This window comes from Pseudophryne corroboree, chromosome 10 (genome assembly GCF_028390025.1).
Source record: "Pseudophryne corroboree isolate aPseCor3 chromosome 10, aPseCor3.hap2, whole genome shotgun sequence".
NCBI classification, from domain to species: Eukaryota; Metazoa; Chordata; class Amphibia; order Anura; family Myobatrachidae; genus Pseudophryne; species Pseudophryne corroboree.
Window position 1 is genome coordinate 271,979,890 of NC_086453.1, and position 25,701 is coordinate 272,005,590.

Below are 25,701 nucleotides of genomic sequence, written 5' to 3' on the forward strand. Positions count from 1 at the left end.
TCAAGAATTATTTCAACTGTAAAAGTACCAATTTGGTTTACTGTCTCACCTGTCCCTGTGACAAAAAATATGTGGGCATGACCACCCGTATGCTCAAACAAAGGGCCCTAGAGCACATTGGATCAGTAAGAAATGCTAAAACAGACCAACAAAAATGTAAACAACTTACTACGGTGGCTAAACACTTTCTTCAATATCATTCAGGTTCACCCAAGGAACTAAAAATATTTGGTCTTGAACAGATCAGACTAGGCATTAGGGGTGGCAACGTAACTAGAGCCCTTCTAAAAAAAGAAAGTGAATGGACGTTTAAACTTGGAACAGTAGCCCCTAATGGCTTAAATGAACAAATAAACTACAGTGTTTTTCTTGAATAACCACAAAACTGGTTTCCTTTTCAATGAGATAGAGAGCTTATAAACAGGCAATAAATTCTACACAAAGGTATCTCAAACAAACTGATATCACCCATGTGTCATGGTGAACCAATTTGATGTATCAATATTCGACACACTTATCACACTACACCAATGCCTTCTATTAAGATCAAGTACAACCCCCATCACACACTCACTCATTTCATCTCCCCCTTCTTTCACACTTTTGGTTTAAACAAACCAACAATGACACTATCTTGTCCACAGCATTAGTCACACAAGACACGGATCACCCATCAGTCTAACACCCCCCTTTTTTCACGCCCCTCCAAAAGGAAGGCCAGGGGATCACCTAGTACAAAAGGCACATTCCACATCAATGTGCCCAACCCACAAACCCTCCCCCTCTGCCCCCTCCACCCCCCCTTTTTTTTTATAAATATCACAATTACACTCACAGTTTTCTCAAGAATTTCTCACTATTTTTGCACCATTTACGTTCACTCCAAATTTGCAATCATTGGTTTGCTTATATAACTCCTTACACACCTCAACAACCTGACATACCACCAACTTTAAAGACACTTCTCACAAAATATCAATATAATTACCATTTTTACATTCAGTCATTACAAAGTAACATTTAGTCTACAATCAACAATCCATCTCACCAGCAGCAATTCCTCATTAATAAATTTATATACAGTAAAAACAGTTTACTTTCCCCATATTTTATCATTCAACTTTCATTCAGTAAGCAAACAAGTAGTTCCTAATTAAAAACGTGCATTATTTAAATTCATTAATTACACATCATACGCCAATCGATATTCTCCTTAGGCCCTTCTTCGTAATCCCACCCAAATTACAGACCTAATTAGAGTTTCAAAACCAAATTTACATACCATAAAATTCCTATATAATAACCTCGATCATATTGGCGCTGCCTTTCTCCAACCGTAAACCCCAAATAACCAAACTGCCTTTTAATTATGCCATTTAATTATCCCTAAATAGGAGAAATCCACACCTGCTCAAATATGTAAACTTTATTGACCATTAACATACTTAATTTGGGGACCCACATTATTTTAGTGACCTACGTGGGCACTAATAAGACATGCAGCATCTGCATCGTATTATACATAACAACTGGTCTCGTATAAGGTTCCCATTGGTCTCAGCACCAGTCAATCACGCCTCTCTGTATGAGGATTCGCTGATGCAGCAGTTAAGAGGCATGCACAGAGGGCTAACTGATCAGATGATCAGGTGAACAAGCTGCTCCCAGCAAAACGCGCGTCACTTCTGGTCCGGCGCCCAACTTCCGGGATCTCCGCAACGGAGCTCCGGCGGGCCGACTCCTGTTTAAACACACGTGAGGTATGAAAACACCGCTCTCTGCTGCCTCTACCAGCTTTCCCAACAGGGACCCAATCCCCAGCTCCCACTGACGCTACACGACGGTAGCAGGGGATTTGCTTATCCCACTCTGTGCATGCAGCACGGACTGAGATTATCTGTCCTAGCATTAGCTCCCATAATAATAGCACCTGTCATATTCCCTAGATACTGCACATACATATACAGAATTTAGTGCACTCAATTACCACAGGGGGATTTTTTTATCAGGCGTCAATCCCTGCACAATTGGCAGATAAATTCTCTATCTCAATACAGCAAGGTGATATATTAAGAGCTTATAGATCAGAATCCTTCATGTACAAGGAGAGTATGCTTATTTAATATCCACAAACGTAAATATACAAGCATAATTTGTTGCAAAGAATTTTATATTATAACTCCTTAACATATATGTTCTTTTGCACACTGTCTGTCCTCACAAATTGGGACAAATATAAATTTATATAAACAAATCCCTGTATGGGACAGACACAGAATTTTGTCTCCAGCAATACGGTGTACCTTAACAAATAGGGTTTATCTTTCTATGTGTGTTTTCTCTATGTGTGTTTTCTATGCGTCTCTATACTTTAGAGATAACATATGATAACTATCGATGAATATTGTGGTGTCTTCTGAAACACATACAGTGTATTTTGAGCCTACAATTGGTTATCTGATACCGATATTTCACAGTATTCGCCAGAGTGTTATTACCATGATGCAATCTAATGTATGATTTTGATATTTATTTGCACCCCTGTCTGTGTAAATTTCTTTCTGGATTTGATCCTCATTTATGAGCAATTTGATATACCGCTAAGGTAGATTCATGGAAATTATTTAAATTATTTACTTATCTTTCTAAACTTTGTGCATTTTCTCTTTCATGCACTCTCTCATCCACAATTAAAGGACTGTCCTCTGCAATGCCAATTTTGGGAACAGGGGCCTCCTAGTGGACAGCAGAAGTGCTATACTAATTCTATCTTTCAATCCTGAACCATCAGGTCTATCCTGTCGATACTCGATAAATCTAAATCCTATCTAAGCACTCTCTCATCCAATTGGGTACTCCCACACGCTAATATATGTTTGCCTAATCATCTACAGTCATACCACGCTGGACATGCCCGATCTCGCCTGATCTTGGAAGCCAAGCAGCACTGGGCCTGGTCAGTACCAGAAAGGGAGACCCTCTGGGAATACCGGGTACTGTAGTATCAGGGAACATACTATCCATTGATGCACCCAAGACAGCAGAAGTGCATTTACTTCCTTCACAGCCAGAATTTGAGGCGATAATACACTCTCTCATTGCCCATTCGATGAATACAGATGGGCAAAAGCAGAAGTGACTGGTTCTGTAATATTTCCTCTTATTTACATCTATATATGTGGTTTGATACCCAATAAATATTCACTCACGTTCTATCAGTAACCAATACTTCTAATATCAATATCAGACCATGTGCATATGCTTAGCTATTTAGGAGGAGTCCAGAGTTGGAAAGCCGGGTTTCTTGTTCCTCTCTTATGAATATATATATATACAATAATTCATAAGTTGATAGAGAAAACAAGAGATTTAAAATTTTGATGAATGTCAAATATTAACACTCACTTAAAATACAGTGGGTGCGCAGACAAACAACCTGCCGCCTACCCCACAATAAGTGAGTAACATACCTTTATACCTTGATTTAATACTTTTTTAATTCATTATTATTGATAGAAATAACAATACTTTCGTCTGTCTAGAATAATAAAAGTTAAGTTTTAATCTCACACTCACAGTGTACCTTACACCAATACATTATTCGTATATTAATTGACACAAAGTGTGCCCCAGAGAGACAATAAAACAGTCTTTTCTTTTTGCTTCTTTGCAAAAAAAACCCACAATAGTTTGCTCTGAACTAACGTCCGGAAGCACCAACAACCCAGCTCTACCGTAAAAGCCCAGTCGGCAAAGTCGGTAGCTTTATGTTGGTTATTATAGATGCCTTTCATGGAATAAAAATTATTTGACATCCATTTACAATCCGGTCCAGTGCAGATTCAAAAACCCCAACCCATTGCTCTGAAGCTACTCTGAAACTGCACAAAAAATTTTTGGAGCCGCTCTGCGATCCCTTCGTTCGCACTTCTGCTATGCTAAAATACACTCCCAGTGGGCGGCGGCATACCATTTGCATGGCTGCTAAAAACTGCTAGCGAGCGATCAACTCGGAATGACCACCATTGTACAGTACTTTTTAAAAGCAGTAGTATTGGTGGTCATTCCGAGTTGTTCGCTCGGTAATTTTCTTCGCATCGCAGCGATTTTCCGCTGACTGCGCATGCTCAATGTTCGCACTGCGACTGCGCCAAGTAAATTTGCTATGCAGTTAGGCATTTTACTAACGGCATTACGAGGTTTTTTCTTCGTTCTGGTGATCGTAATGTGATTGACAGGAAGTGGGTGTTTCTGGGCGGAAACTGGCCGTTTTATGGGAGTGTTTGAAAAAACGCTACCGTTTCTGGAAAAAACGCGGGAGTGGCTGGAAAAACGGAGGAGTGTCTGGGCGAACGCTGGGTGTGTTTGTGACGTCAAACCAGGAACGACAAGCACTGAACTGATCGCACTGGAAGAGTAAGTCTCGAGCTACTCAGAAACTGCACAGAGAAGTCTTTTTGCGATATTGCGAATCTTTCGTTCGCAAATTTGATAAGCTAAGATTCACTCCCAGTAGGCGGCGGCTTAGCGTGTGCAAAGCTGCTAAAAGCAGCTCGCGAGCGAACAACTCGGAATGAGGGCCATTGTTACAAGAAATCCTAGTGATGAAACTATATGATGTAACTAGGGATTTCCCTCTGGAGGCCAGGTCTAGCATCTTGTTACTACATGCAGACAATTAAATCCAAACAAACATCTATGCATCATATAGCAACTTGCCCTGTAATTAGTAATAGATCCATCTATTAATTAGAGATGAGCGGGTTCGGTTTCTTTGAATCCGAACCCGCACGAACTTCACTTTTTTTTCCACGGGTCCGAGCGACTCGGATCTTCCCGCCTTGCTCGGTTAACCCGAGCGCGCCCGAACGTCATCATGACGCTGTCGGATTCTCGCGAGGCTCGGATTCTATCGCGAGACTCGGATTCTATATAAGGAGCCGCGCGTCGCCGCCATTTTCACTCGTGCATTGAGATTGATAGGGAGAGGACGTGTCTGGCGTCCTCTCCATTAGAATAGAGATAGATAGATTAGATAGAGAGAGATTGTGCAGAGTCGCAGACAGAGTTAGTTTACCACAGTCAGTGACCAGTGCAGCAGCTAGTTAACTTTTATTTAATATAATATATCCGTTCACTTCTCTCTGCTATATCCGTTCTCTGCCTGAAAAAAAAAACGATACACAGCACAGTCAGTCACACAGTGTGACTCAGTCTGTGTGCACTCAGCTCAGCCCAGTGTGCTGCACAGTCATCAATGTATAAATTAAAAGCTTATAATTAATTGTGGGGGAGACTGGGGAGCACTGCAGGTTGTTAGCAGGAGCCAGGAGTACAATTATATTAATTAACAGTGCACACTTTTGCTGCAGGAGTGGTGACCAGTGCCTGACCACCAGTATAGTATTGTTGTATACTACTAATATCTCTTTAAATATCAACCAGTCTATATTAGCAGCAGACACAGTACAGTGCGGTAGTTCACGGCTGTGGCTACCTCTGTGTCGGCACACGGCAGGCAGTCCGTCCGACCAGAATTGTATTATTTATTATTATATACCTACCACCTAACCGTGGTTTTTTTTTCATTCTTTATACCGTCATAGTGTCATCCTAATTGTTACGAGTATACTACTATCTCTTTATCAACCAGTGTACAGTGCGGTAGTTCACGGCTGTGGCTACCTCTGTGTCGGCAGTCGGCAGGCAGTCCGTCCATCCATAATTGTATTATTATTATAATATATACCACCTAACCGTGGTTTTTTTTTCATTCTTTATACCGTCATAGTGTCATACTAGTTGTTACGAGTATACTACTATCTCTTTATCAACCAGTGTACAGTGCGGTAGTTCACGGCTGTGGCTACCTCTGTGTCGGCAGTCGGCAGGCAGTCCGTCCATCCATAATTGTATTATTATTATAATATATACCACCTAACCGTGGTTTTTTTTTCATTCTTTATACCGTCGTCATAGTGTCATACTAGTTGTTACGAGTATACTACTATCTCTTTATCAACCAGTGTACAGTGCGGTAGTTCACGGCTGTGGCTACCTCTGTGTCGGCAGTCGGCAGGCAGTCCGTCCATCCATAATTGTATTATTATTATAATATATACCACCTAACCGTGGTTTTTTTTTCATTCTTTATACCGTCGTCATAGTGTCATACTAGTTGTTACGAGTATACTACTATCTCTTTATCAACCAGTGTACAGTGCGGTAGTTCACGGCTGTGGCTACCTCTGTGTCGGCAGTCGGCAGGCAGTCCGTCCATCCATAATTGTATTATTATTATAATATATACCACCTAACCGTGGTTTTTTTTTCATTCTTTATACCGTCGTCATAGTGTCATACTAGTTGTTACGAGTATACTACTATCTCTTTATCAACCAGTGTACAGTGCGGTAGTTCACGGCTGTGGCTACCTCTGTGTCGGCAGTCGGCAGGCAGTCCGTCCATCCATAATTGTATTATTATTATAATATATACCACCTAACCGTGGTTTTTTTTTCATTCTTTATACCGTCGTCATAGTGTCATACTAGTTGTTACGAGTATACTACTATCTCTTTATCAACCAGTGTACAGTGCGGTAGTTCACGGCTGTGGCTACCTCTGTGTCGGCAGTCGGCAGGCAGTCCGTCCATCCATAATTGTATTATTATTATAATATATACCACCTAACCGTGGTTTTTTTATACCACCTAACCGTGGCAGTCCGTCCATAATTGTATACTAGTATCCAATCCATCCATCTCCATTGTTTACCTGAGGTGCCTTTTAGTTCTGCCTATAAAATATGGAGAACAAAAAAGTTGAGGTTCCAAAATTAGGGAAAGATCAAGATCCACTTCCACCTCGTGCTGAAGCTGCTGCCACTAGTCATGGCCGAGACGATGAAATGCCAGCAACGTCGTCTGCCAAGGCCGATGCCCAATGTCATAGTACAGAGCATGTCAAATCCAAAACACCAAATATCAGAAAAAAAAGGACTCCAAAACCTAAAATAAAATTGTCGGAGGAGAAGCGTAAACTTGCCAATATGCCATTTACCACACGGAGTGGCAAGGAACGGCTGAGGCCCTGGCCTATGTTCATGGCTAGTGGTTCAGCTTCACATGAGGATGGAAGCACTCAGCCTCTCGCTAGAAAACTGAAAAGACTCAAGCTGGCAAAAGCACCGCAAAGAACTGTGCGTTCTTTGAAATCCCAAATCCACAAGGAGAGTCCAATTGTGTCGTTTGCGATGCCTGACCTTCCCAACACTGGACGTGAAGAGCATGCGCCTTCCACTATTTGCATGCCCCCTGCAAGTGCTGGAAGGAGCACCCGCAGTCCAGTTCCTGATAGTCAGATTGAAGATGTCAGTGTTGAAGTACACCAGGATGAGGAGGATATGGGTGTTGCTGGCGCTCGGGAGGAAATTGACCAGGAGGATTCTGATGGTGAGGTGGTTTGTTTAAGTCAGGCACCCGGGGAGACACCTGTTGTCCGTGGGAGGAATATGGCCGTTGACATGCCAGGTGAAAATACCAAAAAAATCAGCTCTTCGGTGTGGAGGTATTTCACCAGAAATGCGGACAACAGGTGTCAAGCCGTGTGTTCCCTTTGTCAAGCTGTAATAAGTAGGGGTAAGGACGTTAACCACCTCGGAACATCCTCCCTTATACGTCACCTGCAGCGCATTCATAATAAGTCAGTGACAAGTTCAAAAACTTTGGGTGACAGCGGAAGCAGTCCACTGACCAGTAAATCCCTTCCTCTTGTAACCAAGCTCACGCAAACCACCCCACCAACTCCCTCAGTGTCAATTTCCTCCTTCCCCAGGAATGCCAATAGTCCTGCAGGCCATGTCACTGGCAAGTCTGACGAGTCCTCTCCTGCCTGGGATTCCTCCGATGCATCCTTGTGTGTAACGCCTACTGCTGCTGGCGCTGCTGTTGTTGCCGCTGGGAGTCGATGGTCATCCCAGAGGGGAAGTCGTAAGCCCACTTGTACTACTTCCAGTAAGCAATTGACTGTTCAACAGTCCTTTGCGAGGAAGATGAAATATCACAGCAGTCATCCTACTGCAAAGCGGATAACTGAGTCCTTGACAACTATGTTGGTGTTAGACGTGCGTCCGGTATCCGCCGTTAGTTCACAGGGAACTAGACAATTTATTGAGGCAGTGTGCCCCCGTTACCAAATACCATCTAGGTTCCACTTCTCTAGGCAGGCGATACCGAGAATGTACACGGACGTCAGAAAAAGACTCACCAGTGTCCTAAAAAATGCAGTTGTACCCAATGTCCACTTAACCACGGACATGTGGACAAGTGGAGCAGGGCAGGGTCAGGACTATATGACTGTGACAGCCCACTGGGTAGATGTATGGACTCCCGCCGCAAGAACAGCAGCGGCGGCACCAGTAGCAGCATCTCGCAAACGCCAACTCTTTCCTAGGCAGGCTACGCTTTGTATCACCGCTTTCCAGAATACGCACACAGCTGAAAACCTCTTACGGCAACTGAGGAAGATCATCGCGGAATGGCTTACCCCAATTGGACTCTCCTGTGGATTTGTGGCATCGGACAACGCCAGCAATATTGTGTGTGCATTAAATATGGGCAAATTCCAGCACGTCCCATGTTTTGCACATACCTTGAATTTGGTGGTGCAGAATTTTTTAAAAAACGACAGGGGCGTGCAAGAGATGCTGTCGGTGGCCAGAAAAATTGCGGGACACTTTCGGCGTACAGGCACCACGTACAGAAGACTGGAGCACCACCAAAAACTACTGAACCTGCCCTGCCATCATCTGAAGCAAGAAGTGGTAACGAGGTGGAATTCAACCCTCTATATGCTTCAGAGGTTGGAGGAGCAGCAAAAGGCCATTCAAGCCTATACAATTGAGCACGATATAGGAGATGGAATGCACCTGTCTCAAGTGCAGTGGAGAATGATTTCAACGTTGTGCAAGGTTCTGATGCCCTTTGAACTTGCCACACGTGAAGTCAGTTCAGACACTGCCAGCCTGAGTCAGGTCATTCCCCTCATCAGGCTTTTGCAGAAGAAGCTGGAGGCATTGAAGAAGGAGCTAACACGGAGCGATTCCGCTAGGCATGTGGGACTTGTGGATGCAGCCCTTAATTCGCTTAACAAGGATTCACGGGTGGTCAATCTGTTGAAATCAGAGCACTACATTTTGGCCACCGTGCTCGATCCTAGATTTAAAGCCTACCTTGGATCTCTCTTTCCGGCAGACACAGGTCTGCTGGGGTTGAAAGACCTGCTGGTGACAAAATTGTCAAGTCAAGCGGAACGCGACCTGTCAACATCTCCTCCTTCACATTCTCCCGCAACTGGGGGTGCGAGGAAAAGGCTCAGAATTCCGAGCCCACCCGCTGGCGGTGATGCAGGGCAGTCTGGAGCGACTGCTGATGCTGACATCTGGTCCGGACTGAAGGACCTGACAACGATTACGGACATGTCGTCTACTGTCACTGCATATGATTCTCTCAACATTGATAGAATGGTGGAGGATTATATGAGTGACCGCATCCAAGTAGGCACGTCACACAGTCCGTACTTATACTGGCAGGAAAAAGAGGCAATTTGGAGGCCCTTGCACAAACTGGCTTTATTCTACCTAAGTTGCCCTCCCACAAGTGTGTACTCCGAAAGAGTGTTTAGTGCCGCCGCTCACCTTGTCAGCAATCGGCGTACGAGGTTACATCCAGAAAATGTGGAGAAGATGATGTTCATTAAAATGAATTATAATCAATTCCTCCGCGGAGACATTGACCAGCAGCAATTGCCTCCACAAAGTACACAGGGAGCTGAGATGGTGGATTCCAGTGGGGACGAATTGATAATCTGTGAGGAGGGGGATGTACACGGTGATATATCGGAGGGTGAAGATGAGGTGGACATCTTGCCTCTGTAGAGCCAGTTTGTGCAAGGAGAGATTAATTGCTTCTTTTTTGGGGGGGGTCCAAACCAACCCGTCATATCAGTCACAGTCGTGTGGCAGACCCTGTCACTGAAATGATGGGTTGGTTAAAGTGTGCATGTCCTGTTTTGTTTATACAACATAAGGGTGGGTGGGAGGGCCCAAGGATAATTCCATCTTGCACCTCTTTTTTCTTTTCTTTTTCTTTGCATCATGTGCTGATTGGGGAGGGTTTTTTGGAAGGGACATCCTGCGTGACACTGCAGTGCCACTCCTAGATGGGCCCGGTGTTTGTGTCGGCCACTAGGGTCGCTAATCTTACTCACACAGCTACCTCATTGCGCCTCTTTTTTTCTTTGCGTCATGTGCTGTTTGGGGAGGGTTTTTTGGAAGGGACATCCTGCGTGACACTGCAGTGCCACTCCTAGATGTGCCCGGTGTTTGTGTCGGCCACTAGGGTCGCTAATCTTACTCACACAGTCAGCTACCTCATTGCGCCTCTTTTTTTCTTTGCGTCATGTGCTGTTTGGGGAGGGTTTTTTGGAAGGGCCATCCTGCGTGACACTGCAGTGCCACTCCTAGATGGGCCCGGTGTTTGTGTCGGCCACTAGGGTCGCTTATCTTACTCACACAGCGACCTCGGTGCAAATTTTAGGACTAAAAATAATATTGTGAGGTGTGATGTGTTCAGAATAGGCTGAAAATTAGTGTAAATTATGTTTTTTGAGGTTAATAATACTTTGGGATCAAAATTACCCCCAAATTCTATGATTTAAGCTGTTTTTTAGGGTTTTTTTAAAAAAACACCCGAATCCAAAACACACCCGAATCCGACAAAAAAAATTCGGTGAGGTTTTGCCAAAACGCGGTCGAACCCAAAACACGGCCGCGGAACCGAACCCAAAACCAAAACACAAAACCCGAAAAATTTCCGGCGCTCATCTCTACTATTAATTAGTAATAAAATAAAGAAAATAATTTCAGACACTCAGGATCGGAGTGGCCCATAGGGGTTCAGTGGAAATCCCCAGTGGCTCCCAGCGACTATGCATTTGCATTATACATTGTTACTCTATTATTAGAGCATTTTGGTGGAGCAGGAACATAGATAAACATGGCTGCTTGGTTTGTTTCTATAGAATCTACACCAAGATCCACCCTCCTGCAATCAACTTAGTGTCTGTCTTAACATATTTATATTAGTGATGTGTACCGGAAATTTTTCGGGTCTAGTGTTTTGGTTTTGGATTCGGTTCCGCGGCCGTGTTTTGGATTCGGACGCGTTTTGGCAAAACCTCCCAGAAATTTTTTTGTCGGATTCGGGTGTGTTTTGGATTCGGTGTTTTTTTTATAAAAAACCCTTAAAAAACAGCTTAAATCATAGAATTTGGGGGTCATTTTGATCCCATAGTATTATTAACCTCAATAACCATAATTTCCACTCATTTTCAGTCTATTCTGATCACCTCACAATATTATTTTTAGTCCTAAAATTTGCACCGAGGCCGCTGGATGACTAAGCTAAGCGACCCAAGTGGCCGACACAAACACTTGGCCCATCTAGGAGTGGCACTGCATTGTCAGACAGGATGGCACTTCAAAAAAATAGTCCCCAAACAGCACATGATGCAAAGAAAAAAAGAGGCGCAATGAGGTAGCTGTGTGACTAAGCTAAGCGACCCAAGTGGCCGACACAAACACCTGGCCCATCTAGGAGTGGCACTGCAGTGTCAGACAGGATGGCACTTCAAAAAAATAGTCCCCAAACAGCACACGATGGAAAGAAAAATTAAAGAAAAAAGAGGTGCAGGCATCGCAACCGACACAAATGGACTCTCCTTGGGGATTTGTGATTTAGAAGAACGCACAGTTCTTTGCTGTGCTTTTGCCATCTTAACTCTTTTAAGTTTTCTAGCAGGAGGATGAGTGCTTCCATCCTCAGGTGAAGCTGAACCACTAGCCTTGAACATAGGCCAGGCTCTCAGCCGTTCCTTGCCACTCCGTGTCGTAAATGGCACATTGGCAAGTTTACGCTTCTCCTCAGACAATTTTGATTTAGATTTTTGGGTCATTTTACTGAGCTTTATTTTTTTGGATTTAACATGCTCTCTACTATGACATTGGGCATCGGCCTTGGCAGACGACGTTGATGGAATTTCATCGTCTCGGCCATGACTAGTGGCAGCAGCTTCAGCATGAGGTGGAAGTGGATCTTGATCTTTCCCTATTTTACCCTCCACATTTTTGTTCTCCATTTTTTAATGTGTGGAATTATATGCCAGTAATATATCAATAGCATGGCCTACTACTATATATACTGCGCACAACTTAAAATCACCACAGGTATGGATGGATAGTATACTTGACGACACAGAGGTAGGTAGAGCAGTGGCCTACTGTACCGTACTGCTATATATTATATACTGGTGGTCAGCAAACTGTGCAAAACTGAAATACACCACAGGTATAGATGGATAGTATACTTGACGACACAGAGATAGGTAGAGCAGTGGCCTACTGTACCATACTGCTATATAGTATATACTGGTGGTCAGCAAACTGTGCAAAACTGAAATGCACCACAGGTATGGATGGATAGTATACTTGACGACACAGAGGTAGGTAGAGCAGTGGCCTACTGTACCGTACTGCTATATAGTATATACTGGTGGTCAGCAAACTGTGCAAAACTGAAATGCACCACAGGTATGGATGGATAGTATGCTTGACGACACAGAGGTAGGTAGAGCAGTGGCCTACTGTACCATACTGCTATATATTATATACTGGTGGTCAGCAAACTGTGCAAAACTGAAATGCACCACAGGTATGGATGGATAGTATACTTGACGACACAGAGGTAGGTAGAGCAATGGCTTACTGTACCGTACTGGTATATAGTATATACTGGTGGTCAGCAAACTGTGTAAAACTGAAATGCACCACAGGTATGGATGGATAGTATACTTGACGACACAGAGGTAGGTAGAGCAGTGGACTACTGTACCGTACTGCTATATATATATATAGTTATACTGGTGGTCAGCAAAATTCTGCACTGTCCTCCTACTATATACTACAATGCAGCACAGATATTGAGCGTTTTTCAGGCAGAGAACGTATAATACTGGTGGTCACTGGTCACTGGTCAGCAAAACTCTGCACTGTCCTCCTACTATATAATACTGCTGGTCCCCAGTCCCCACAATAAAGCAATTAGAACACTGAGCACAGATATTTGCAGCACACTGAGCACAGTCAGATATGGAGCGTTTTTCAGGCAGAGAACGTAGATATTTGCACTTGCAGCACACTGAGCACAGATATTTGCAGCACACTGAGCACAGATATTTGCAGCACAATTTGCAGCCCACTGAACATAGCAACTGAGAGGACGCCAGCCACGCCCTCTCACAATCATCTCCAATGCACGAGTGAAAAATGGCGGCGACGCGCGGCTCCTTATATAGAATACGAATCTTCCGAGAATCCGACCACGGGATGATGACGTTCGGGCGCGCTCGGGTTAACCGAGCAAGGCGGGAGGATCCGAGTCTGCCTCGGACCCGTGTAAAATGGGTGAAGTTCGGGGGGGTTCGGATGCCGAGGATCCGAATCCGCTCATCACTAATTTATATGGGCCCAGACACTGTAGTTTCTATGTTGTCTGCAGGTTATGTCCTCTCTAATGGTTGTCCAAACCTCTTAAGCATGGGCCTCTATTGCTCCATTTCCCCTGTTGGTCTGTCACACCACAGTCTGACACTGCAGACACTCTGAGCCCTGCAGTCACAGTGAGGATCCCTCTATATCAGAGTCCCCCTAGTGGGCAGGCAAGATGGATCCATATAGAAAGTTTTTAAGTCTATTATTTTTAACTTTTATTAGTAATAGTGCCAGCATACTCCACAAACAGTCAGTAAGCAAGACTGGGTACTGACAGACACATAAATGTGTATAAAGGCACTGCTAGGAAACATGGAATTAATAGGAAAATAGGAAACTAATAAATAAAAGTTAAGGATCACATATTCCATATTGGTTTACAAGATTACAATGGCATAATGTGAACAATGGGGGTATGTGATCCAGTGATGCAGCAATTTTGCAATCTGGTTTCCCAGATTTGGGAGACAGTGTTTTAGGACTATAGAAGCACTAAGCAAAAGACTTGCCAACCTTTAATGTAAAAACAGTTCTGATGATGTAAAGACATATAAGGGAAATGTTTTCGAAATGGAGTCACTGTTTCAGAGGATAGAATGGAAAAAAAACATGGCACAATCCAAAGTGCATCCTAGACAATATGCTTAAAGTGGGGTGGTGATGGATTATCTCTAAAAAAGGATGTTGGGTAGGAAAATGTGGAACATACTGTAAAGTAAGTACTTAAGGGGTCTATTTACTAAGCTTTGGATGGAGATAAAGTGGAAAGAGACAAAGTCCCAACCAGCTCCTACCTGTCCTTTTTCAAACACAGCCCGTGACATGGCAGTTAGGAGCTGATTGATTGGTTCTTTATCTCCGATCCACCAGTCCTTTGGGGATCAAGGGAGAGATGTATTAAGCTTCAGAGAAAGATAAGTGGATAGAGATTAACTATCAGAATTAGAATCACTTTATTGCCAAGTATATCAGTGCACAATACACAAGGAATTTGTTTCTGATAGCCACCGCTCTCAGACAGTATACATACATAACAAGGCCAAAACACACATAGGGAATAGCAGCATGATAGGTACGTAGATACATGTGCCAGGTTGAATTGCAAATGGATGGGCTAGGTGCCCATCAAATTTATTAGGGTAGTTGCTTTAGGGAAAAAAACTGTTCCTGTGTCTGGTGGTTCTCACCAGTTGCAAGCCGTACCGCCTCAATGACGGCAGCCTTCTGAACATGGTGTGAGCGGGGTGGTAGTGATCACCGATGATCCTTTCCGCCCGCTTAGTCGCCCTTGCACGATATAAATCCTCGATCGCCGGGAGATTTGTCCCTATGATTTTTTCGCTGCCCCCACTATTCGCTGTAGTCTGTTCCTGTCATGAGTTGAGGCCGAGCCAAACCAAACTATTGTCGAGGTGCAGATAATAGATTGAATAATAGCTGAGTAGAAAAGCATGATAGTGTAGAATGCAGAGCTGAAGTCCATGAACAGCACCCTCACATACCCCCCCCCCCTTCCCCCGGTGAGTCCACGTGCTGCAAGATGTGATGCAGACCCAAATTCACTGCATCCTCTGCCGATCTATTAGCCCTGTAGGCAAACAGTAGAGGGTGAAGGAGGGGACCTACTGTGGACTTTAGATGGGTTAGTACCAGTCATTCCAATGTCTTCATCATCACCAATGTTAATGCTACTGGCCTGTAGTTGTTCAGATCCACAGGAGCAGCAGGTTTCTTTGGCACTGGGATGATAGTTGAGTGCTTGAAGCAGGCTGGCACCACTCCAGTACCAAGATACTTGTTGAAGATAGCCATGAAGACTGGAGCCAGCTGTGTGGCACAAGTTTTTAGGGCAGATGGAGATACGCCGTCAGGCCTGATGCCTTCCTGGGCTTCAGTCTGCTGAAAAGCATAATGACTTTCACAACAGCCACGTATGGGGTGGGCATGGCGCTTAGTGAGCATAAGGGAGCTTCCTTCCCAGCAGAATGAGGCGGGGCATCATAGGGCTTCTCGAACCTGCAGTAGAAGTGGTTCAGGTCCTCCGCCGGCTTTTGGCTAGAGCCAGCACAGGGGGTGGAGCCCTTGTAGCTATTGGCAACCTTCAGGCCCTTCCATACCTACCGAGGGTCATTTGCCGAGAAATTGGCCGAGCTTGTCAGCATAGCATTTTTTTTGCAGCCTTGATCTCCTTGGAAAGGGTATTCCTGGCCTGTCTGTAACTGAGTTTGTCCCCACTCCTGTGTGCCTCCTCCTTAGCCAAGCGTAGGTTCCTTAGGTTAGCGGTAAACCAAGGCTTGTTGTTTGCATAGATGCGGAAAGATTTTGATGGCACACATAGTTCCTCACAGAATTTGACATACATCGTAACAGTGTCAGCAAGGTCATTGAGGTCATTTGCAGCAGACTCAAACACGTCCCAGTCGGTGCATTCAAAGCATGCCTGCAGATTTTGTTCGGCTTTGCTGGTCCATCTCATCATAGACTTGACAACTGGCTTAGCAGATTTCACTAATTGCTTATAGGTAGGGAGCAGGTGGACCAGGCAGTGATCAGAGAGCCCAAGAGCCACCCGGTAGACAGAGTGATAGGCGTTCTTTATGTTAGTAGAGCAGTGGTCCAAGATATTGTCTCCTCGCGTGGGGCATTTAACTTGCTGGTGGTATTTCGGAAGCTAATACTGTCATTTTTCAAACACAGCCTGTAACATGACAGTGAGGAGCTGATTGGCTGGTACTTTATATCTCTACACTTTATTTCTCCACAGGGGGTATATTTACTAAAATTCGACCTTGGAGTTACAAGGGATTTGGTATTTGATTTCCATTCGATTTCCATTCAATTTAGATTGAAGAAATTTACTACAGACCAATTCGAATGTCAAATCGATTCTAAAGCCAAATTCAACTCACATCCCAATAGAAATCAAATTTCTGAAAAACATTGAGGTTTTCATCAGTGTTAAGGCCAACATAAAATCCCATAATTTACTAAAATTTGATTTGCAAATTGATTTGAAATCTAAGTCAAAATTGAACTTCAAATATTTAGAATAATGTTAGACATGTGATTTTGGCTTTGAAATATGGTAGGAAATTGATAGTGATGACCTTTTAAGTAACCAAAAGCATGTTGGGCAGTGTGGAAGTAGCAATAATGGATGTACAAGGTTATGGTATGTTGTGCACCTACCTGCACAATGCAAATCACCACCTGACTGAGATAACCCTGGAGGATTAATCAGAGCACAAACAGCAGCTTCATGAGTTTAATAGTACACACATTTATACTTATAGACTTCATACTTATTATGTGTAATAGATAGCACCAGAGCACAATATTGGCCAATTTGGCTGGATGATATAACAAATTTTAAAATCATGAGTGTTGTCACTGGATATCCTGGTTCATCCCATGAAGCCTATATCCTCAGCAATTCATCCCTGTATGCAAAAAATCTTGTGGTACAAATGCCAGAGGGATGGTTGTTGTGTAAAATACCAGTATATGCTAATAAAGCAGCTAATAGTAATTGTTACTATATAGTTCTAATTTGTTCCCCTTCCACCAAAAATGGTTATTTAGTAGAGATGAGCGCCTGAAATTTTTCGGGTTTTGTGTTTTGGTTTTGGGTTCGGTTCCGCGGCCGTGTTTTGGGTTCGAACGCGTTTTGGCAAAACCTCACCGAATTTTTTTTGTCGGATTCGGGTGTGTTTTGGATTCGGGTGTTTTTTTCAAAAAACACTAAAAAACAGCTTAAATCATAGAATTTGGGGGTCATTTTGATCCCAAAGTATTATTAACCTCAAAAACCATAATTTACACTCATTTTCAGTCTATTCTGAATACCTCACACCTCACAATATTATTTTTAGTCCTAAAATTTGCACCGAGGTCGCTGTGTGAGTAAGATAAGCGACCCTAGTGGCCGACACAAACACCGGGCCCATCTAGGAGTGGCACTGCAGTGTCACGCAGGATGTCCCTTCCAAAAAACCCTCCCCAAACAGCACATGACGCAAAGAAAAAAAGAGGCGCAATGAGGTAGCTGTGTGAGTAAGATTAGCGACCCTAGTGGCCGACACAAACACCGGGCCCATCTAGGAGTGGCACTGCAGTGTCACGCAGGATGTCCCTTCCAAAAAACCCTCCCCAAACAGCACATGACGCAAAGAAAAAAAGAGGCGCAATGAGGTAGCTGTGTGAGTAAGATTAGCGACCCTAGTGGCCGACACAAACACCGGGCCCATCTAGGAGTGGCACTGCAGTGTCACGCAGGATGTCCCTTCCAAAAAACCCTCCCCAAACAGCACATGACGCAAAGAAAAAAAGAGGCGCAATGAGGTAGCTGACTGTGTGAGTAAGATTAGCGACCCTAGTGGCCGACACAAACACCGGGCCCATCTAGGAGTGGCACTGCAGTGTCACGCAGGATGTCCCTTCCAAAAAACCCTCCCCAATCAGCACATGATGCAAAGAAAAAGAAAAGAAAAAAGAGGTGCAAGATGGAATTGTCCTTGGGCCCTCCCACCCACCCTTATGTTGTATAAACAAAACAGGACATGCACACTTTAACCAACCCATCATTTCAGTGACAGGGTCTGCCACACGACTGTGACTGATATGACGGGTTGGTTTGGACCCCCCCCAAAAAAGAAGCAATTAATCTCTCCTTGCACAAACTGGCTCTACAGAGGCAAGATGTCCACCTCATCTTCACCCTCCGATATATCACCGTGTACATCCCCCTCCTCACAGATTATCAATTCGTCCCCACTGGAATCCACCATCTCAGCTCCCTGTGTACTTTGTGGAGGCAATTGCTGCTGGTCAATGTCTCCGCGGAGGAATTGATTATAATTCATTTTAATGAACATCATCTTCTCCACATTTTCTGGATGTAACCTCGTACGCCGATTGCTGACAAGGTGAGCGGCGGCACTAAACACTCTTTCGGAGTACACACTTGTGGGAGGGCAACTTAGGTAGAATAAAGCCAGTTTGTGCAAGGGCCTCCAAATTGCCTCTTTTTCCTGCCAGTATAAGTACGGACTGTGTGACGTGCCTACTTGGATGCGGTCACTCATATAATCCTCCACCATTCTATCAATGTTGAGAGAATCATATGCAGTGACAGTAGACGACATGTCCGTAATCGTTGTCAGGTCCTTCAGTCCGGACCAGATGTCAGCATCAGCAGTCGCTCCAGACTGCCCTGCATCACCGCCAGCGGGTGGGCTCGGAATTCTGAGCCTTTTCCTCGCACCCCCAGTTGCGGGAGAATGTGAAGGAGGAGATGTTGACAGGTCGCGTTCCGCTTGACTTGACAATTTTGTCACCAGCAGGTCTTTCAACCCCAGCAGACCTGTGTCTGCCGGAAAGAGAGATCCAAGGTAGGCTTTAAATCTAGGATCGAGCACGGTGGCCAAAATGTAGTGCTCTGATTTCAACAGATTGACCACCCGTGAATCCTTGTTAAGCGAATTAAGGGCTGCATCCACAAGTCCCACATGCCTAGCGGAATCGCTCCCTTTTAGCTCCTTCTTCAATGCCTCCAGCTTCTTCTGCAAAAGCCTGATGAGGGGAATGACCTGACTCAGGCTGGCAGTGTCTGAACTGACTTCACGTGTGGCAAGTTCAAAGGGCATCAGAACCTTGCACAACGTTGAAATCATTCTCCACTGCACTTGAGACAGGTGCATTCCATCTCCTATATCGTGCTCAATTGTATAGGCTTGAATGGCCTTTTGCTGCTCCTCCAACCTCTGAAGCATATAGAGGGTTGAATTCCACCTCGTTACCACTTCTTGCTTCAGATGATGGCAGGGCAGGTTCAGTAGTTTTTGGTGGTGCTCCAGTCTTCTGTACGTGGTGCCTGTACGCCGAAAGTGTCCCGCAATTTTTCTGGCCACCGACAGCATCTCTTGCACGCCCCTGTCGTTTTTTAAAAAATTCTGCACCACCAAATTCAAGGTATGTGCAAAACATGGGACGTGCTGGAATTTGCCCATATTTAATGCACACACAATATTGCTGGCGTTGTCCGATGCCACAAATCCACAGGAGAGTCCAATTGGGGTAAGCCATTCCGCGATGATCTTCCTCAGTTGCCGTAAGAGGTTTTCAGCTGTGTGCGTATTCTGGAAAGCGGTGATACAAAGCGTAGCCTGCCTAGGAAAGAGTTGGCGTTTGCGAGATGCTGCTACTGGTGCCGCCGCTGCTGTTCTTGCGGCGGGAGTCCATACATCTACCCAGTGGGCTGTCACAGTCATATAGTCCTGACCCTGCCCTGCTCCACTTGTCCACATGTCCGTGGTTAAGTGGACATTGGGTACAACTGCATTTTTTAGGACACTGGTGAGTCTTTTTCTGACGTCCGTGTACATTCTCGGTATCGCCTGCCTAGAGAAGTGGAACCTAGATGGTATTTGGTAACGGGGGCACACTGCCTCAATAAATTGTCTAGTTCCCTGTGAACTAACGGCGGATACCGGACGCACGTCTAACACCAACATAGTTGTCAAGGACTCAGTTATCCGCTTTGCAGTAGGATGACTGCTGTGATATTTCATCTTCCTCGCAAAGGACTGTTGAACAGTCAATTGCTTACTGGAAGTAGTACAAGTGGGCTTACGACTTCCCCTCTGGGATGACCATCGACTCCCAGCGGCAACAACAGCAGCGCCAGCAGCAGTAGGCGTTACACGCAAGGATGCATCGGAGGAATCCCAGGCAGGAGAGGACTCGTCAGAATTGCCAGTGACATGGCCTGCAGGACTATTGGCATTCCTGGGGAAGGAGGAAATTGACACTGAGGGAGTTGGTGGGGTGGTTTGCGTGAGCTTGGTTACAAGAGGAAGGGATTTACTGGTCAGTGGACTGCTTCCGCTGTCACCCAAAGTTTTTGAACTTGTCACTGACTTATTATGAATGCGCTGCAGGTGACGTATAAGGGAGGATGTTCCGAGGTGGTTAACGTCCTTACCCCTACTTATTACAGCTTGACAAAGGGAACACACGGCTTGACACCTGTTGTCCGCATTTCTGTTGAAATACCTCCACACCGAAGAGCTGATTTTTTTGGTATTTTCACCTGGCATGTCAACGGCCATATTCCTCCCACGGACAACAGGTGTCTCCCCGGGTGCCTGACTTAAACAAACCACCTCACCATCAGAATCCTCCTGGTCAATTTCCTCCCCAGCGCCAGCAACACCCATATCCTCCTCATCCTGGTGTACTTCAACACTGACATCTTCAATCTGACTATCAGGAACTGGACTGTGGGTGCTCCTTCCAGCACTTGCAGGGGGCGTGCAAATGGTGGAAGGCGCATGCTCTTCATGTCCAGTGTTGGGAAGGTCAGGCATCGCAACCGACACAATTGGACTCTCCTTGTGGATTTGGGATTTCGAAGAATGCACAGTTCTTTGCTGTGCTGCTTTTGCCAGCTTGAGTCTTTTCATTTTTCTAGCGAGAGGCTGAGTGCTTCCATCCTCATGTGAAGCTGAACCACTAGCCATGAACATAGGCCAGGGCCTCAGCCGTTCCTTGCCACTCCGTGTGGTAAATGGCATATTGGCAAGTTTACGCTTCTCCTCCGACAATTTTATTTTAGGTTTTGGAGTCCTTTTTTTACTGATATTTGGTGTTTTGGATTTGACATGCTCTGTACTATGACATTGGGCATCGGCCTTGGCAGACGACGTTGCTGGCATTTCTTCGTCTCGGCCATGACTAGTGGCAGCAGCTTCAGCACGAGGTGGAAGTGGATCTTGATCTTTCCCTAATTTTGGAACCTCAACATTTTTGTTCTCCATATTTTAATAGGCACAACTAAAAGGCACCTCAGGTAAACAATGGAGATGGATGGATTGGATACTAGTATACAATTATGGACGGGCTGCCGAGTGCCGACACAGAGGTAGCCACAGCCGTGAACTACCGCACTGTACTGTGTCTGCTGCTAATATATAGACTGGTTGATAAAGAGATAGTATACTCGTAACTAGTATGTATGTATAAAGAAAGAAAAAAAAACCACGGTTAGGTGGTATATACAATTATGGACGGGCTGCCGAGTGCCGACACAGAGGTAGCCACAGCCATGAACTACCGCACTGTACTGTGTCTGCTGCTAATATAGACTGGTTGATAAAGAGATAGTATACTCGTAACTAGTATGTATGTATAAAGAAAGAAAAAAAAACCACGGTTAGGTGGTATATACAATTATGGACGGGCTGCCGAGTGCCGACACAGAGGTAGCCACAGCCGTGAACTACCGCACTGTACTGTGTCTGCTGCTAATATATAGACTGGTTGATAAAGAGATAGTATACTCGTAACTAGTATGTATGTATAAAGAAAGAAAAAAAAACCACGGTTAGGTGGTATATACAATTATGGACGGGCTGCCGAGTGCCGACACAGAGGTAGACACAGCCGTGAACTACCGCACTGTACTGTGTCTGCTGCTAATATAGACTGGTTGATAAAGAGATAGTATACTCGTAACTAGTATGTATGTATAAAGAAAGAAAAAAAAACCACGGTTAGGTGGTATATACAATTATGGACGGGCTGCCGAGTGCCGACACAGAGGTAGCCACAGCCGTGAACTACCGCACTGTACTGTGTCTGCTGCTAATATATAGACTGGTTGATAAAGAGATAGTATACTTGTAACTAGTATGTATGTATAAAGAAAGAAAAAAAACCACGGTTAGGTGGTATATACAATTATGGACGGGCTGCCGAGTGCCGACACAGAGGTAGCCACAGCCGTGAACTACCGCACTGTACTGTGTCTGCTGCTAATATATAGACTGGTTGATAAAGAGATAGTATACTCGTAACTAGTATGTATGTATAAAGAAAGAAAAAAAAACCACGGTTAGGTGGTATATACAATTATGGACGGGCTGCCGAGTGCCGACACAGAGGTAGCCACAGCCGTGAACTACCGCACTGTACTGTGTCTGCTGCTAATATATAGACTGGTTGATAAAGAGATAGTATACTCGTAACTAGTATGTATGTATAAAGAAAGAAAAAAAAACCACGGTTAGGTGGTATATACAATTATGGACGGGCTGCCGAGTGCCGACACAGAGGTAGCCACAGCCGTGAACTACCGCACTGTACTGTGTCTGCTGCTAATATAGACTGGTTGATAAAGAGATAGTATACTCGTAACTAGTATGTATGTATAAAGAAAGAAAAAAAAACCACGGTTAGGTGGTATATACAATTATGGACGGGCTGCCGAGTGCCGACACAGAGGTAGCCACAGCCGTGAACTACCGCACTGTACTGTGTCTGCTGCTAATATATAGACTGGTTGATAAAGAGATAGTATACTCGTAACTAGTATGTATGTATAAAGAAAGAAAAAAAAACCACGGTTAGGTGGTATATACAATTATGGACGGGCTGCCGAGTGCCGACACAGAGGTAGCCACAGCCGTGAACTACCGCACTGTACTGTGTCTGCTGCTAATATATAGACTGGTTGATAAAGAGATAGTATACTCGTAACTAGTATGTATGTATAAAGAAAGAAAAAAAAACCACGGTTAGGTGGTATATACAATTATGGACGGGCTGCCGAGTGCCGACACAGAGGTAGCCACAGCCGTGAACTACCGCACTGTACTGTGTCTGCTGCTAATATATAGACTGGTTGATAAAGAGATAGTATACTCGTAACTAGTATGTATGTATAAAGAAAGAAAAAAAAACCACGGTTAGGTGGTATATACAATTATGGACGGGCTGCCGAGTGCCGACACAGAGGTAGCCACAGCCGTGAACTACCGCACTGTACTGTGTCTGCTGCTAATATAGACTGGTTGATAAAGAGATAGTATACTCGTAACTAGTATGTATGTATAAAGAAAGAAAAAAAAACCACGGTTAGGTGGTATATACAATTATGGACGGGCTGCCGAGTGCCGACACAGAGGTAGCCACAGCCGTGAACTACCGCACTGTACTGTGTCTGCTGCTAATATATAGACTGGTTGATAAAGAGATAGTATACTCGTAACTAGTATGTATGTATAAAGAAAGAAAAAAAAACCACGGTTAGGTGGTATATACAATTATGGACGGGCTGCCGAGTGCCGACACAGAGGTAGCCACAGCCGTGAACTACCGCACTGTACTGTGTCTGCTGCTAATATATAGACTGGTTGATAAAGAGATAGTATACTCGTAACTAGTATGTATGTATAAAGAAAGAAAAAAAAACCACGGTTAGGTGGTATATACAATTATGGACGGGCTGCCGAGTGCCAACACAGAGGTAGCCACAGCCGTGAACTACCGCACTGTACTGTGTCTGCTGCTAATATATAGACTGGTTGATAAAGAGATAGTATACTCGTAACTAGTATGTATGTATAAAGAAAGAAAAAAAAACCACGGTTAGGTGGTATATACAATTATGGACGGGCTGCCGAGTGCCGACACAGAGGTAGCCACAGCCGTGAACTACCGCACTGTACTGTGTCTGCTGCTAATATAGACTGGTTGATAAAGAGATAGTATACTCGTAACTAGTATGTATGTATAAAGAAAGAAAAAAAAACCACGGTTAGGTGGTATATACAATTATGGACGGGCTGCCGAGTGCCGACACAGAGGTAGCCACAGCCGTGAACTACCGCACTGTACTGTGTCTGCTGCTAATATATAGACTGGTTGATAAAGAGATAGTATACTCGTAACTAGTATGTATGTATAAAGAAAGAAAAAAAAACCACGGTTAGGTGGTATATACAATTACGGACGGGCTGCCGAGTGCCGACACAGAGGTAGCCACAGCCGTGAACTACCGCACTGTACTGTGTCTGCTGCTAATATATAGACTGGTTGATAAAGAGATAGTATACTCGTAACTAGTATGTATGTATAAAGAAAGAAAAAAAAACCACGGTTAGGTGGTATATACAATTATGGACGGGCTGCCGAGTGCCGACACAGAGGTAGCCACAGCCGTGAACTACCGCACTGTACTGTGTCTGCTGCTAATATATAGACTGGTTGATAAAGAGATAGTATACTCGTAACTAGTATGTATGTATAAAGAAAAAAAAACCACGGTTAGGTGGTATATACAATTATGGACGGGCTGCCGAGTGCCGACACAGAGGTAGCCACAGCCGTGAACTACCGCACTGTACTGTGTCTGCTGCTAATATATAGACTGGTTGATAAAGAGATAGTATACTCGTAACTAGTATGTATGTATAAAGAAAGAAAAAAAAACCACGGTTAGGTGGTATATACAATTATGGACGGGCTGCCGAGTGCCGACACAGAGGTAGCCACAGCCGTGAACTACCGCACTGTACTGTGTCTGCTGCTAATATATAGACTGGTTGATAAAGAGATAGTATACTCGTAACTAATTTGTATGTATAAAGAAAGAAAAAAAAACCACGGTTAGGTGGTATATACAATTATGGACGGGCTGCCGAGTGCCGACACAGAGGTAGCCACAGCCGTGAACTACCGCACTGTACTGTGTCTGCTGCTAATATAGACTGGTTGATAAAGAGATAGTATACTACTAATATTATATATACTGGTGGTCAGGTCACTGGTCACTAGTCACACTGGCAGTGGCACTCCTGCAGCAAAAGTGTGCACTGTTTAATTTTAATATAATATTATGTACTCCTGGCTCCTGCTATAACCTATAACTGGCACTGCAGTAGTGCTCCCCAGTCTCCCCCACAATTATAAGCTGTGTGAGCTGAGCAGTCAGACAGATATATAATATATATAGATGATGCAGCACACTGGCCTGAGCCTGAGCAGTGCACACAGATATGGTATGTGACTGACTGAGTCACTGTTGTGTATCGCTTTTTTCAGGCAGAGAACGGATATATTAAATAAACTGCACTGTGTGTCTGGTGGTCACTCACTATATAATATATTATGTACTCCTGGCTCCTGCTATAACCTATAACTGGCACTGCAGTAGTGCTCCCCAGTCTCCCCCACAATTATAAGCTGTGTGAGCTGAGCAGTCAGACAGATATATATAATATTATATATAGATAATAGATGATGCAGCACAC

The 25,701-nt window shown here is 44.3% G+C and overlaps 1 pseudogene; it reads left to right on the forward strand.

Annotated features, from left to right (window-relative positions):
- Window positions 1-2,886: 2,886 nt before the first annotated feature.
- Window positions 2,887-3,005, forward strand: LOC134968082 (5S ribosomal RNA; annotated as a pseudogene).
- Window positions 3,006-25,701: the final 22,696 nt, after the last annotated feature.